This window comes from Cupressus sempervirens, chromosome 10 (assembly GCF_028749045.1).
Source record: "Cupressus sempervirens isolate cs-2001-9-10 chromosome 10, ASM2874904v1, whole genome shotgun sequence".
Lineage (NCBI taxonomy): Eukaryota > Viridiplantae > Streptophyta > Pinopsida > Cupressales > Cupressaceae > Cupressus > Cupressus sempervirens.
The window spans coordinates 316,940,896-316,956,319 of record NC_143127.1 but is presented as its reverse complement, the minus strand read 5'-3'; the positions used below and the strand labels follow the sequence as shown (position 1 = coordinate 316,956,319).

The 15,424-nt window shown below is 32.8% G+C and overlaps 1 pseudogene; it reads right to left on the bottom strand.

Moving 5' to 3' along the window:
* LOC149533891 (cytochrome P450 750A1-like) overlaps nucleotides 1-14,941 on the bottom strand; it is a 45,160-nt pseudogene extending 30,219 nt beyond the window's left edge.
* Between the last annotated feature and the right edge of the window lie 483 nt (nucleotides 14,942-15,424).

The window sequence follows — 15,424 nt, the reverse complement described above, 5'->3', positions numbered from 1 at the left end:
AAGACATCTTGATCTTTTAGCTTAGGTCCTTGAAACCTTTTCTGCAAGCACCAAGAGATCTGATACCAATTTTTGGAAATATAAGAGGAGTAACTGAGAGGGGAGGGGTGAATTATTTACCATTAAATAAATCTCAAATGTGTTAGATGTCAACACTGGAACATAAACTCTACCAAAATTATTATAGTTGAGTAAACACACAGGCACTCAGTTAATACTTATAATATGATGTAACTCTAGAACCATTGAAATAAAAACTATAACTAAGAAAATTCTTAGCATGCAAATCTTGGGATATTATATATGATTAACTTTAATTAACTTAGTTGCATACATGAAAGAAATAGGATGAACACAAGTGACACCAAGATTTAACGTGGAAACCAAATTTGGGAAAAACCATCAATTGCAACTATTTACTAATTTTCACTCTTTTGAAGTGAGTACTATTAGGATCCAAACCTATTAAAGGTTATAAAACACACTATTAGGTGTGACCCTATTAAAGGATTTAATCACCCTATTAGGAGTGGCCTTATTAGAGGTCTTTAGTGACTTCAATCTAGAAATGCCACCTTGTTAGAGGATTTACATATACCTATTAAGCCAACTTTGTTAAAAGATTTAGATGACTGCTACAATGGTTAGAGAGTAATAATGAGAAGACTTGATTTTTGTTGTAACTATATTGCTGATTTTAGATCTCAATTCTAGCTCAAATACTTGATCCTTCCTATTTGAATGTATCTTTGTAGCACCTCAAGGATATTCTTCTTATCTTTATAATTCACTTTCTCTAATCATCTTCTATTCTTCCATGTACTCACACAATCAATCCTCAACTTGACCTTATACTTATATCATAAAAATTGTTAATTTGGCTTGAATACATCTTAGAATAATTAGTATTCATCTCCTTAGGTGGCTAGAACTAACAAACAAATCCGTTAAACTCAATATGCCAAAATAATAAAATCCTTCATTAACTGATCTTGCTTGGTAGACAATAACTCATAAATTATTTTCCTATATTAACCAAGTAAACTTCATTAATACTACATCTTCACAAACTTCCTTTGGTAACTGAGTGAACTCACTTAACATTGGTTCCATCCAAGTTTCCTTTGTTACTTGAGAGAGCTCTATTAACATTCAACCTATGTGAACTTCTCTTCGATGCTCAAGTGAACTTGATAGACACTATCTTCTAAACTTGGAAAACACTAGAATGCTCACCAGACATAGGAAACTACCTTCATTTCCTGAGTGAGCTTGACATACACTAATTGGTAAAGATACAACATTTTGTGTAACTTCAATGAAAATTTACAATTAACCAAATATTTTCAACAATTCCTTGTGACTTCACATATTTCATCTAGCTTGTTCCTGCATACCCACTTGGTTCCAATAATTTTTTTGTCTTTAGATATGGATACTAGTGTTCATGTTTTCTTCTTTTCAATCTATTGAATTTCCTCATTCATTTCTTATATCCAATCTTTATTCTATAAAGCATCTTTCACAAATTTGGGCTCAAACTCACAAAGTAAGCATGTATCACTTCTGAATCATTTTCTTTTTACAACACCACATTCTTTATCTCTGATAATTTTTTTAGGTGCAAGGTGTCTTCTCACATATTTTACTAACACAGGTTCTTATCTTCTTTGTTCTTCAACAATTTCATATTGAAAAATGATTTCAAGATCATTTACTCTCTCTTGATCAAAATTTGGTTCATATTTTTCATGCTCAGCATTTCATTCCTCATGTTTGTCTTCCTTTCTCTGTGACTTAGTATCATTTTCCTATTTCTGAACACTTATATTGTGTTTCTTGGCAACTGGCTATTGCAACTTAGCATTCCTAGTCTACTGGTAATTTGCATATATTTTTTGTTATTTAGGTGGAGTACTAGGAGCACTATCATCCACATATATGAATGAGTTGTAATCTTCAAGTTCTTTCTTGCATTCAACTTTATTTTTCTCTATATATTCATCAAGTTTCACATTTGCACTTTCTAAAAAAAAAATTATTGGTAGATTTCAAACACTTATAAGCTTTTCTCTTAGTGGGATATGGTAGGAATATACCTTCATTAGCTTTAGCATCAATTTTTCATTTCTATTATCTTTAAGAATGCAACATTTTCTTCCAAAGATTTTGAAATACTTTGCACTAGGTGCATATCCATACCATAATTCAAAACGTGTAGCATTTTTACCTTTCTTGACTTGTACTCTATTCAGAGTATAAACATATGTACTTAGAGCTTCTCTCTAGTATTTTTGTAACACATTTTTCTCCATCATCAATATTCTAGCATAATCTATTATTGATCTATTCCTTCCTTTAACTATTCCATTTTGACAAGGGGTCCTAAGTGCTGACATCTATTTTTTTATTTGTCTATCATTGTAGAATATGTTGAACTCATTGGAAATTAATTCACTTCCTCTATTAGATCTCAAGTAATTTAAAATGTTCCATGTCTCTTTTTCAACTCTAGCCAAACACCACTTACATAATTTAAAAGAATCATTTTCTTTTGGTAAGAAACATCACAATTATCATTCTAGAAGATTCATTAACAATTAGAATGAAATATTTGTCTTGATAATAGCTTTGAACACCAATATGTCCACATAAGTTAGTATGAACCAATTCCAAAATATCATCAAATGAATATGTTTTCTCTTGAAACTAGACTCTGTCACTTTTTCCAATTGATATTGTTTACACATACCATGTTTCTTCAATTTTTGAAAACCTCTTACTCTTTTCATTTTACCAATACTAGCCAAATCGTCAAAATTTACATGAAATAACCTCTTGTGCCATAACTAAATATCTTTGTGTTGTGAAAATAGACATGTCTCATCAAATAAGTCTAGATAATCAATTTACCATTAGCATCAAATATTCTAGTCTTTTGGTGATGGAATTCAACTATGTACCCTAATTTGTTTAATTGCAAAACACTTAATAGATTATAGTTAAGTCCTTCAACCCAATAATCATTGCCACATTTGATCTTATCAATTAGTTGAATTGATCCTTTACCTTTCATAAGACATGAAACATCATTACCAAATTTAATACAACTACCCTTGGTCCAATGTCCTCAATTTTACTTCTATCACCAGTCATATGATTTGAACAACCACTATCAATTATCCTTCTATAAATTTTATTCAGATAAGAGATTAAATAAGTTTTATCATCTTCATCAAAATATTGTTTCATAGCAACATAGACTACCTCTTCATCATTACTTTTAGATTCAATATTAGCATCTTCTTTAGAAATATAACATAATTGGTTATCATTTTCTTTGTAGTCCTCATTCTTCTTGAATTCTTGATCATATCTTCTTCCTTTTTACTTTCTCTCCTTGCTTTCATCCTTGTCTTCTCTATCAATCATATAGGAGAAATATGACCAACCTTGTTGCATGAAAAATAGATTAAGAGAAGTTGACCTTTATACTTTCCTTTTCCTCTTCTAAATCTTCTAGCTATCAATGCTTTTTGCTCATCATGTTGATCATCAAAAGTATCACTACCACTTTTCATTTGTTTTCCTTTTCCTTTCTTGCTAAGAATAAGTTGTGGTTTAAAAGAAGATTCAACAATAGTAGTAGTGTAATTATCAAAATTAGACATCTCAAAAAAAGTAAGCCTACCAATTAGACCTTCTAGGGTTAGGTCATTACCTGGTGTACATCTTAGTTCTTGTATTTTAGAAACCCTAATAACATAAATATGAAGTAGATTTCTCAATACCTTATTATTGTTGTATCCTCAATCTTTCCTTTAGCACCTCAAATAGCTATAGCAACCTCTTTGATTCTTGTAGAGTACTAAACTATGTTCTCACATTATATCATTCTCATTTAATCAAACATACCTCTCAGGCTTTCTAATTTGGCTCTCATGACATTTTCATCTCCTCCATAGATGGTCTTCAATTTATCACACATTTCTTTTTTATTCTTACACCCTTTTATGCCATCAAACTCAACATAGCTTAGGGCTGAAGAAATCCCCAACATTGTTTGGTTGTGTTCTTTCTTTTCTTTCAGTTGTTGAGTAGTCAAAGCCTAAACAGTTGTAATATTCACATATGCATTGTCTAAAAACTCCAATGCAACATCACCAATACTAGCTATACATAGCCTCATCAACATTTTCCATCTAGGCAAGTGTTTCATCAACATCTTAGTTCTTGTATTACAGAAACCCTAATAGAATATATAAGAAGTAGAATTCTCAATACCTTGCTTATTATTTTTTCATCCTTAATCTTTCTATAGCACTTCAAATAGCATTGACAACCTCTTTTATTCTTGCATAGTACCAAACTATGGTCTCACCTTCTATCATTCTCATTTCATCAAACTTACCTATAAGACTCTAATTTGGCTCTCAAGAAATTTTTATCTCCTCCATATATGGTCTTCATTTTATCCCATATTTATTTTTCATTCTTGCACCCTTTTATGCCATCAAACTTAGTATAGATTAAGGCTGAAGCAATCTCCAACATTGCCTAGTTGTTTTCTTTCTTTTCTTTCACTTGGTGAGCAGTACGAGGGACAACTATAATATTCACATGTGCATTCTCTAGAAACTCCAATGCAACATTACCAATACTAGCTATATGTATCCTCATAAACATTTTCCATGTAAGAAAATTCTCTTTGTTCAACTTTGGTACCTGCTTTTTGTACACATCATCATCTTTATCTTTGAACACCTTTAAACCTCCTTCTACAAGAACTACTTTTAACCCTAAAATAGAAAAAAATACTTGTATAAAAGGGCTTAGGGTTAGGGATTGTCTCATAAGGTGTGATGTGAGAAATGGTTCTTGTAGCAGTATTGAGCTGTAAGGGATTATAGATTGTAATCAGTTTGTAATCACTAGATCATAATAATATTGGACTTCTTGTTTGGTGAATGTAGCCGAGGGATTAGGTGAATCACATTAAATCTTGGTGTCTTGTGCTCTCTTCTATGCAATCTATTATTTTCTATTATGGTTTATATTTGCATGTAATTGTTATTTCTATCCATGGTTAAATCCTAATAACTGGTATCAGAGTGAGGTTGTCTTTTAAGTTATCCTCTACAAGAAATTCTCATGGTTGAGTGGAAGAAATGGTAGATTAGGGTAAACTAAGAGTTGAAAATTTTAATGGCCAGAACTTTTAGTTATGAAAGATGCAAATGGAAGACTATCTTTATTAGAAGGATTTATGGAAGCAATTGGAAGGAAAAACCAAGAATTCAGGATCTATGACAAATGATGTCTGTGATATTTTAGATAGAAAGACACTTGGAAGAATTTGATTATGCTTGGCACCATTAGTGGCATTTAATATTACAAAAGTGAAGATGACAGAAGAGTTGATGGAAACCCTAAAGAAATTGTATGAAAAGCCCTTTGCTTCAAACAAGGTATTTCTCATGAATAGTTTACTTAATATGAAAATGAAAGAAGTTCAATCTATTGTGGATCATTTAAATGATTTTAGTACTATTACTAGTTAGTTATCTTCTATGGGTATTAATTTTGATGAAGAATTTAGGGCTCTCTTGATTTTGTCTTCTTGGCATGAAAACTGGAATGGCTTGATAATGGCTATGAGTAATTTTGTTTCTTAATCTAATACCTTAAAATATGATTATGTGATTAGTGTTATTTTGAGTGAAGAAAATCATAGAAAAACCTCAGGCGGATCTACATCTGGAAGTGCTTTGAATGCACAAAGCAGAGGTAGAACAACTAAAAGAGGAAATAATTCTAGAAATCATGGGAGATCAAGAGAAAAGTTAAAGGGGAAGAGGTCTCAATCTAGAAGACTAAGAGGTTGCTAGTATTGTAGTAAAATAGGGCATACTACATGAGGTAAGACATGTTCCAAGGTTGAGTAAGAATTTAATTTCAGCAGGTTAATTCGGTGATGAGGGTTATGTCATTACTTTTAATGATAAAAATTGGAAGGTTTCAAAAGGTTCCCTTGTAATAGAAAAGGTGAGAAAGTAGACACTTTATATATTTGTACAAATCATTTTGTTCCTTCTATTTGAATTTTTTTAGAGAAAAATGAATGTTCAGGAACAAATATTGCAATTGTGAAATGAGAACAAATAGCTATTGTAGATTTCGATACAACATTGTGGCACAACAGACTTGGGCACATGAGTGATAAAGGTATGAAACTACTTCATTTAAAGAATGTTTTATGAGGTATGAAATGTTCTAATATGGATTTATGTAAAATTTGTGTGTATAGAAAACAAAAGAGAGTGAGTTTTGTGAAGATTGGGAAGGAAAATAAAAGGGAGAAATTAGAGCTTGTGCATACATATTTATGGGAACTAGCTTAGGTACTTCCCTCAGTGGCTCTCATTATTATGTAACATTTATTGATGATGCAACTAGAAAAGTATGGGTTTATTTCCTTACATAGAAATCTGATGCATTTCAAACTTTTAAGAAATGGAAATGCTTGGTTGAAAAGGAGTCTGGTAAGAAATTAAAATGTCTAAGATCTGATAATGGTGATGAGTATTGAGGCCATGAATTTGAAAATGATTTCTCCACTAATGGCATTTGTAGACAAAAAACTATTCCAAGGACTCTACAAAAAAAATGGAGTGGCTGAACACAATAATAGGACTATAATGGAGCATGCAAGGAGCATGAGGTTGCATGTTGAGTTGCCCTTAAACATGTGGGAAGAGTTCATTACTACTACTATACATTTGATTAATAGATGTCCCTCTACTCCTTTGGGTTGTGGTATTCTAGAGGAACCATGGTCTGGTAAGAAGGTGAGTTATTCTTTTCTCAAAACCTTCGGTTGTGAAGCATTTTCTCATATAGATTCTAAAAATAGAAACAAGTTCAAAGCTGTTGTGGTCTCCACAACACACGCCCCATTCCTAGCTAGGAATGTAGACCCCGTACTTTTTTCGACTCCTAGACTCATAGTTCGGGAGTCGTGAGAAGAAGAGTTTTTTTATACCTTAAGATTTTAGAGTCAATATTCAAAAAAATACAAAAAATCAAAACATTGAAAAAATAAAAAATTCAATAATAATAATAATAATAATAATATTTAAAAAAAAAAATCACACATTTGCACTGCACACATTCGCACCACCGCGACCTACGCATTTGTGCCACCACAGCTCATGCATTCACATCTCCATGACTCACATGTGCATGTGTTCACACCTCTGTTGTGCACAGGCGTCTTCATGCTGCCACGACTCACGCACGTCTCTAGGCCACTATGGCGCATGCGTGCACCTTCGTGTCGTCATGGCTCGCACTCGCACGTGCGTGCCTCCTCGGCCCACGCTCGCCTGCACATGAGCCACTTAGGAGTTTGCACACCTTTTTAAGTTGTCATGTAGACAAAATAGGAGAATGCAACTCTATTTTAGCACATAGTGTCTACAACATTGATTTGCATGTCACACCCTTGTAGGCTTATCCTCTCATAACTACACTTACTTTCGTGTTTAATGGAGGATAACCCATATCTAGTGGACATGTGCCTGGTTGTATGACTTATCATGATGCTGATTACGAGGCATTCTAGACATGTATCTCAAAGGCCTTTATATATAGGTACTCCTAATGTACTCTAATCATGACATATTGAATATATCATCATTCAAATCATACTCTCTCTTTTTGTCTACATTTGTGAGTTCTTAGTTTCTGGGTGAATTTTTCCCTTAGGAAAATTTTTACAAATTGTTAGTTTGTGGTGACTGATTAGGGAAGTACCACACATACTTCATAAATTCTTTTGAGCTACTATTCATCAATGGTTGGCTATTATTCACCAATGGCTAATAGTACTTGAAATAGGGGAAGCATCAAGCCAAGCAATGGAAGTTGATGAAGAGGACTTGGAATTAGGGGAAGAAATTCAAATCAAAACTATTAAGAACTTGTTGATTTGTAAAATAAATGCCTTGAAATTGGTCTCACAAAATGTGCACAGCGACTACGTTACATTGCAAAGAGCATAGTATAGATGTTTAGAGGTTGTTCCCTAATGTCTTGACTTTTCACTACATGGGGTCCATATACTGCAATTTTTTATATTTTGGTACTTGTGCTAGCACAAAAGAAGGATCTATCTAAAATAACAATCATAAACACCAAAAAAATGATAAATAAGGTGAAATATATGAATAGTTTCTTTGGTGGAAAATTACAACTGATGCAAAATAAAATGAAGACAATTTCCAAAGGAACACCCAATTTTGTGCCTACAATATTGGAGAGTGATGGAAGAGTTATAGACATGGTAGAATGGTCAACAATGATGGGGCAAGTGTAGTAGTGGTATATGATTTAATTGACATGCTTTACAAGATAGAAACAAAGATGTCTAAAATAATTGAAAAAATTAAGGCTATAATTGATGCCAAGTGGAACAAGTTACTTGAAGAATTAGATGCAGTTAGAGATACCACTTGGCTTGATATAGATATAGATATTCTCATCTAGGAGGTCATAGAAGATATCAATGCTTTACCATTTAGTGATTATGACTAGTATGGCATAAAGATGGAGTTAAGATGTAGTTAGAGGCAAAAGGAGCATATAAAAGGAAAAGATAATGGTGGGAGCTTCAAGACAAATAAAGTTTGTTAATGACACCTGCTAAGAGTGCCACCTATCAGTTTTACAACTGCATCCATAAATTTGATCAAGTACAAAAAATATTTTGTACTATAATAAAAGATAAAATACATTTGTATTTGTCTCCCAATTGAATTTTGACAAGTTTCCTCCCATTTGAAGCCTTTTACATTCCTTCCTATAAAGAAATTTCCAAGATGATGAGTTGAAATCCAAAATCAATATAATTTTAAGTGCTATTGATTCAGGAGCATCTTGGGTTGCCTTATTATCCTACTCATTTTGTTCACTCTACATCTTGGATGCCAAGTTATTGTAGCTCTAGTTAGTGTTGAGTTACTGTAGTACTTAGTTGGTGTCGAGTTACTATAGCACTTATTTACTGTCAAGTTACTGTAGCAATTAGTTGGTGTCAAGTTTCTATAGCAATCTAGTGTTGACCATGTGTTCCTTCATGTGTTGAGTTGCCCAGTGTATGCCAAGTGACTCTTCATGTTCCAAGTTACCTAGTGTATGTCCAGTGACCCTTCATGTGCCAAGTTTTCCTATTTATGTTGAGTGTCAACATTTAGACATGATTTAGTGAGCTGACTTGCATGATTTATTTCAATCATGATAATTATGTTAAGATCTTTTCTTGGGATGTGTCTAGAGCATTGTTAGGTCAGCCTTCCTATTATGTGATGTTCTATAATGATCTATAAACCATTTTGACAAGTATATATATAGCATTTAGGATTAAAGTTTTGGGAGAGGTAATTTTTAGAAGAGGATTGTAGAGCAAAAATGGAAAGTGCAAATTTTCTATTGGATCTTTGAATGTCAATGTATTTGCATTTGGTTGAACCTAGAAGGCCTTACAGTTGGGCATGTATGTTGAATATTTGAAGAATCAATGAAAGTGTTTTACTTCTTCCTCCTTTGGTGTCTATTCTTTATGTTTTCTTCTATTGTGTTAACTCTTGCAGGGTGGTTTGGAGAGCTAGGTGTGCCATTGGCCCTAGTTTTCCCTATCCTTCCTTGCATTAGGTGGTATCATAGCTTGAGGTTCATCCTTGTGGAGAATGGATAGTGTAGAACCCTGATTTGGATTTGGTTGCAGGATGGTAGATTTGTAGATTTGACTTATAACTTTAGAGGCTTACAATCTTGTAGGAATCTAATTTTTAAAGATGGTTCAAGATAGATGAAATGTATATATTGCAATATTAGATGTTTTGGAGACATCCTAGAGGACAGGAGCACATCTAGATGATGTAAGTGACGATGAAACAGTAGCAACAAACCCTAGTCTAGAACATGAAGAAGACCAAGATGAAGCAAGGTTGTTGAGAATGTTGTCTTGGGAAAATTCAAAGCCTGCCATAGAAGTTGTTCTTTATGATGGAAAATTGTGTTAGATTAGTTCTCAAATATGGAGAAGTTCTTTGAGTATGAAAACACTCCTAATAATAGAAAGGTGAAGATTGTAGTCACTAGGTTGAAAGGTCATGCATCACTATAGTGGGAGCACTTGCAAACTGATAAACAAAGGAGAGGAAAGGAGAAGACCAGAACTTGGCCAAAGATAGTAAACAAGGTAAAGAAAAAATTCCTTCCTACTAATTACCAAGTTATCTTGTTGAGAAAGATGCAAAATTTGAAACAAAAGGACATGACTATGAAAGAGTATACTAAGGAATCCTAGAGACTGGACATTAGATCTAGACATGTGGATGATAATGTTGAGAAAATTGCAAGGTACATAAATTGATTAAGATATAGAATCCAAGATGAAATAAGTCTAATGATGTTGGAAAGTGTTGAAGAAGCATATCGATATGCCTTGAATGTTGAGGAGATCTTAGCAAGGAAGCATGAAAAAAGACAAAGAGGTAGAAATTGTAGATTCCAGAGAGGCAGAGGTAAATCTTATGGTGAAGGTGGTAGATCTGAAAGTTTTGTGCAGGATAAAGGTAAATATGAATGGAAGAATGATGAAAAAGAAAAGACTGAATGAAAAAGTAGTAATTCTTACCTAGGAGGTACTAATTCTTACTAAGGAAGAGGTAATTCTTATTCTAGAGGTGGATTTCATGGTAATTGTTTTAGATATGGTAAAGAGGAACATAGATCTTTTGAATGTAGATCTTTTGAAAGTAGGCAGAATAATAGAAATTTTGTGATTCAAGAAGACATTGAGAGTTCACCAAGTGGACCTAAGGCTACAAAAAATATGATGGTAAGAAGAACCTTATGTAATAAGGGAAGTGATGAGGAACCTATTTTAAGCAGAAGTCTTTTCAAGACAAGATGTAAGATGGCTGGAAAATGCTACAAAGTGATCATTCATAGTGAAAGTATTTGGCATTAGAAGAGCTAGTTACAAATCTGCAATTGTAGAGGCTGAAGCATCCTAAACCTTATCATGTTCCATGGATCAAAGATGAGTATAAGATATTGGTAAGTGAGCAATGCCTTGTGAAGTTCAAAATTGGACATTACTTTGATGAAGTTTTGTGTAATACTATGCCCCTAGATTGTTGTCATATTTTGTTGGCTAGACCTTGGCAATATGATAGATATGTTCTACATGATGGAAGATTGAATCAATATACTCTTTGGGTAAATGGGAAGAAACAAACATTGATGCCTTTGATTGAAAGTCCAGATGAGGTCATTTGTACTACAATAAAATTTTGTATGGTTAATGGAAAGCAATTTGAAAAGGAAGTAAAGAAGAATCAAATTTGTTTTTCTATAGTTCCTATAGGATTGAGTTGGTAGTAATGACCAAGTATCAAAAGTTGGTATGACAACAAAAATTGCTGAATTGCTGAATGAGTATAAGGATATTGCTAGTGAGGATATTGTTGATGGTTTATCACCAATGAGAAGTATAAGTCATTGTATGGATCTAGTTCTTGGAGCTAGTTTTTTGAACAAAGCACCATATAAATTGACACCTACAAAGAATGAAGAACTTAATATACAAGTTCATGAGTTGTTGTAGAAAGTTTTGATCAGAGCAAGCTTGAGTCCATGTGTTGTACCTATTGCATTAACACCTAAAAAGAATGGACAAGGAAGAATGTGTACTGATTCCAGAGCTATTAACAAGATAATAGTGAAATATATGTTTCCTATGCCGAGGATGGATGACATAATGGATTTTTTGAGTCTAGGAAAAAGTATTTTATCAAGATTGATTCAAAGAGTGGCTATCATCAAATTAGAATTAGAGAAGGTGATGAATGAAAGACTACTTTCAAGACAAAAAATGGTTTTTATGAATGGTTGGTTTTGCCTTTCGATTTGACTAATGCACCTAGTACTTTCATGAAGCTGATGAATGAAGTTCTAAAAAGATTTTTGGGTGAGTTTGTGATTGTCTACTTGGATGATATTTTTTTATTCAGTAAGAGTAAGGAAGAACATCTTGATCATATTAGACAAGTATTGCAGAGGTTGAAATAGGAAAAATTGCTAATTAATCTTAAAAAGTATCTTTTTATTCAAGAGGAGATTGTGTATTTGGGATTTTTGATTTTAGATTATGGTTTGAAAATGGATTCTGAGAAGGTTAAAGTAATTTTGGAATGGCCTACACTTGAGAATGTGGGTGATGTAAGATCATTTCATGGTTTGGCTAGTTTTTATAGAAAGTTTATAAAGAATTTCAATATTGTTTGTAATGCTATGACTAGGAAAATGAGGGGAGATAAAAAGGAATTTAAGTGAACACATGGAGCTGATAAGAGTTTTGAGACTTTGAAACAAAAGGTTGTTGAATTACATATATTGGATTAGTCTGATTTCAACAAACTATTTCAAGTTGAATGTGATGCAAGTGGTAATGCAATAGGAGCTATATTAAGTCAAGAAGATAAACCCATTTCTTTCTTTAGTGAAAAGTTGAATGATGCAAAAGGAAGTATTCTATGTATGATCAACAATTTTATGCTATTGTTCAAGCTTTGAAGAAGTGGAGACATTATTTGATTTCTAAAGAGTTTGTATTGTATATTGATCATAAAACTTTACAATACTTGGGAAGTCAACATAAATTGAATCAGGGACATATGAAGTGGGTTCAATACTTGTAGAATTTTACATTTTTCATTAAGTAGAAGAGTGAAGTTACTAATAGAGTTGTTGATGCATTGAGTAGAAGATGATCTTTTTTGACTGAAATGAAGGTTGAAGTTCTTGGTTTTGATTAAATGAAATATTTGTATGATGCTAATCCTAATTTTTCTGAGTTGTGGAGAGAGTGCAAAGCAATAAATCTAATAGAATACATAAGCATGATGAGTATTTCATTCAAGAAGGTATTTTTTTCAAAGGCATTCAGTTTTGTATTCCTAGAAGTTCTATGAGGTTGAATCTGATTAAGGAAAAGCATAGTGGTGGATTGGCTGGATATTTTAGAATTCATAAGACATTGAGTTTGTTGAAAGAGAAGTATTATTAGCCACAAATGTATAAGAATTTTTAGAAAATTTTTAAGAGTTGTGTAGTTTGTCAAATTATAAAAAGAGTAAGTCAAAATATTAGTTTGTATACACCTATTACTGTTCTTGAGAAACCTTGGAGTGACATTAGTATGGATTTTGTTCTTGGATTACCTAAGATAGTGAAGGGGTATGATTCCATATTTGTTGTAGTAGATAGAATTTTAAGATGGCTCATTTCATACCATGTAAGAAGACATAAGATGTAGAGTATGTTGTTGAAATTTTTCTTAAAGAGATTGTGAGATTGCATGGATTACCAAGAAGTATTATTTTTGATAGAGATAGTAAGTTTGTTGGTTATTTTTGGAAGACTTTGTGGAAGAAGATGGGTACTAAATTAGATTTTAGTTCTACATTCCATCCGTAGATGGATGGAAAAATAGAGGTTGTGAATAGAAGCTTTGGTGATTTGTTGAGATATTTAGTTGGGAATAAGCCAAGTAATTGGGAGATGGTATTGGCACAAGCTAAATTTGAATATAATAATTTTGTGAATAGGAGTGCATGGAAGACACCTTTTGATATTGTTAATGGAATGAAGCCTAGAGGAGTATCAGATTTGAGAGATGTTGCTAGTGAAGAAAAGAGAAGAGCTATAGGAGAAGAATTTATTGATTTTATGATATCTTTGCATAAGGAAGTGAAGTTGATGTTGGAACAAACTAATCAGAAGTATAAGAAGAATGCTAATAAGTCTAGAAGACATCATTATTTTGAAGTTGGTGATGAGGTAATGGTTCATTTAAAGAAAGGAAGATTTCTTGTTGGAACATACAATAAGATGAAGATGAAGAAATTTGGACCTTGTAAGATCTTGAAGAAGTTTAATAGTGGTAATTCTTATGAAGTTGAGTTACTTGATGACATGGATATATCTCCTATATTCAATATTGTTGATTTGTATAAGTATCATGAGTTAGATGATGAAGTTGTTGCATCACAAGATTATCCTAAGAAGTAGATTGAAGAAGTTGAATAGATATTGGTGTTAGAGAAATTATTTGTTTGCACTTATTATTTAAATCACTTTGATTTAATTAAATAAGTTGCCTATTACTCTAGTTTTCTTAAGCTATGTTGTAAGTGCATATAATTAATAGTTTATTAATTATAATGTGCAACCCTAGTGTTTTTAGGCTTTAGGTTACCCTTTTTTGAGTTTTGATCTCCATTATAAGGATTGATCTCTTTATATTTCATTGAATCTGTTGAATAATATTTTTCTTTGTCTAAGCTTTTTAGATCAAACCCTTGCATCTTCTTGTCTTTTTCTTCTCCATGATAGGTTTTCTAGATGTAGGTTTTCTTAAGCTTCATGGATTTGTTATGTATTTTTTCTCAAATCCTACATGGTATCAGAGCTAGATCTACTATAGCTTGTTTGATGTTTCAAGAAAAAAGGAGAACAAGGATTTGGTGGATTAGATCTGGTGTTTTTACATGTTTTTCTAAGAAAATAGGGGGGTCACTAATTTTTAGAGCAGTTTCAGGCAAAATAGACCTCACGGATGGATTCAAAAGGCATCAAAACCCTTGTTTTGATATAAAATTTGTTCGATTTGGACAATGTTGATTTGCGAGGCAAAAAGAATTTTCCAACAGGGCCATACGACCTTTGGCATGCACTTTGAGGTACAAAAATATCAAAAATCACCAAAAAAAAAAAAAATGGCATTTTGAGCTGCCGCAGTTAGGAAACCGCTAGTGGCTCCACTGCGGCTACCGCAGTGGTCACCACCGGCAGCCTGCTTAGCGGTCACCATTAGTGGCTCTACCTATGGTTCTATAGTGACACCATGGGGCTCCATTGTAGCGGACACCAAATTGCCACTCCACCATAGCTTGCGGTGGCCAGCATTTTTTTATTTGTTTTTTTATTTAATTTTATTTTTTATTAAAAAAAAAATTTATTGAATTCCAGAGGCCCTAGAGGTTTTTTTTCCGTAACTTGAGCATACGGATGTATTTTTTCAATCTAAAAAATGCATTAGAAAGTTGGTTTTGAGATAGAGACATTTATGTAGATGTTTTTGAGTTTTGGTGTAGTTTGGTTGCCTATTTTGGTAGTCAAAGTTGGATGTTCTATTTTGCACTCTGAGAGGCATATCTTGAGCATCCGATCTCCAATTTTGGACTTCTTTATATCGTTGGAAAGTTTTTTCTATGCTATTTTTGGTGATGCTAGTTGTTGTTCTAGATTTTTTCTAGGAACTTTTTATTCAGTCTTATGGTTTTTTGCATTCTAG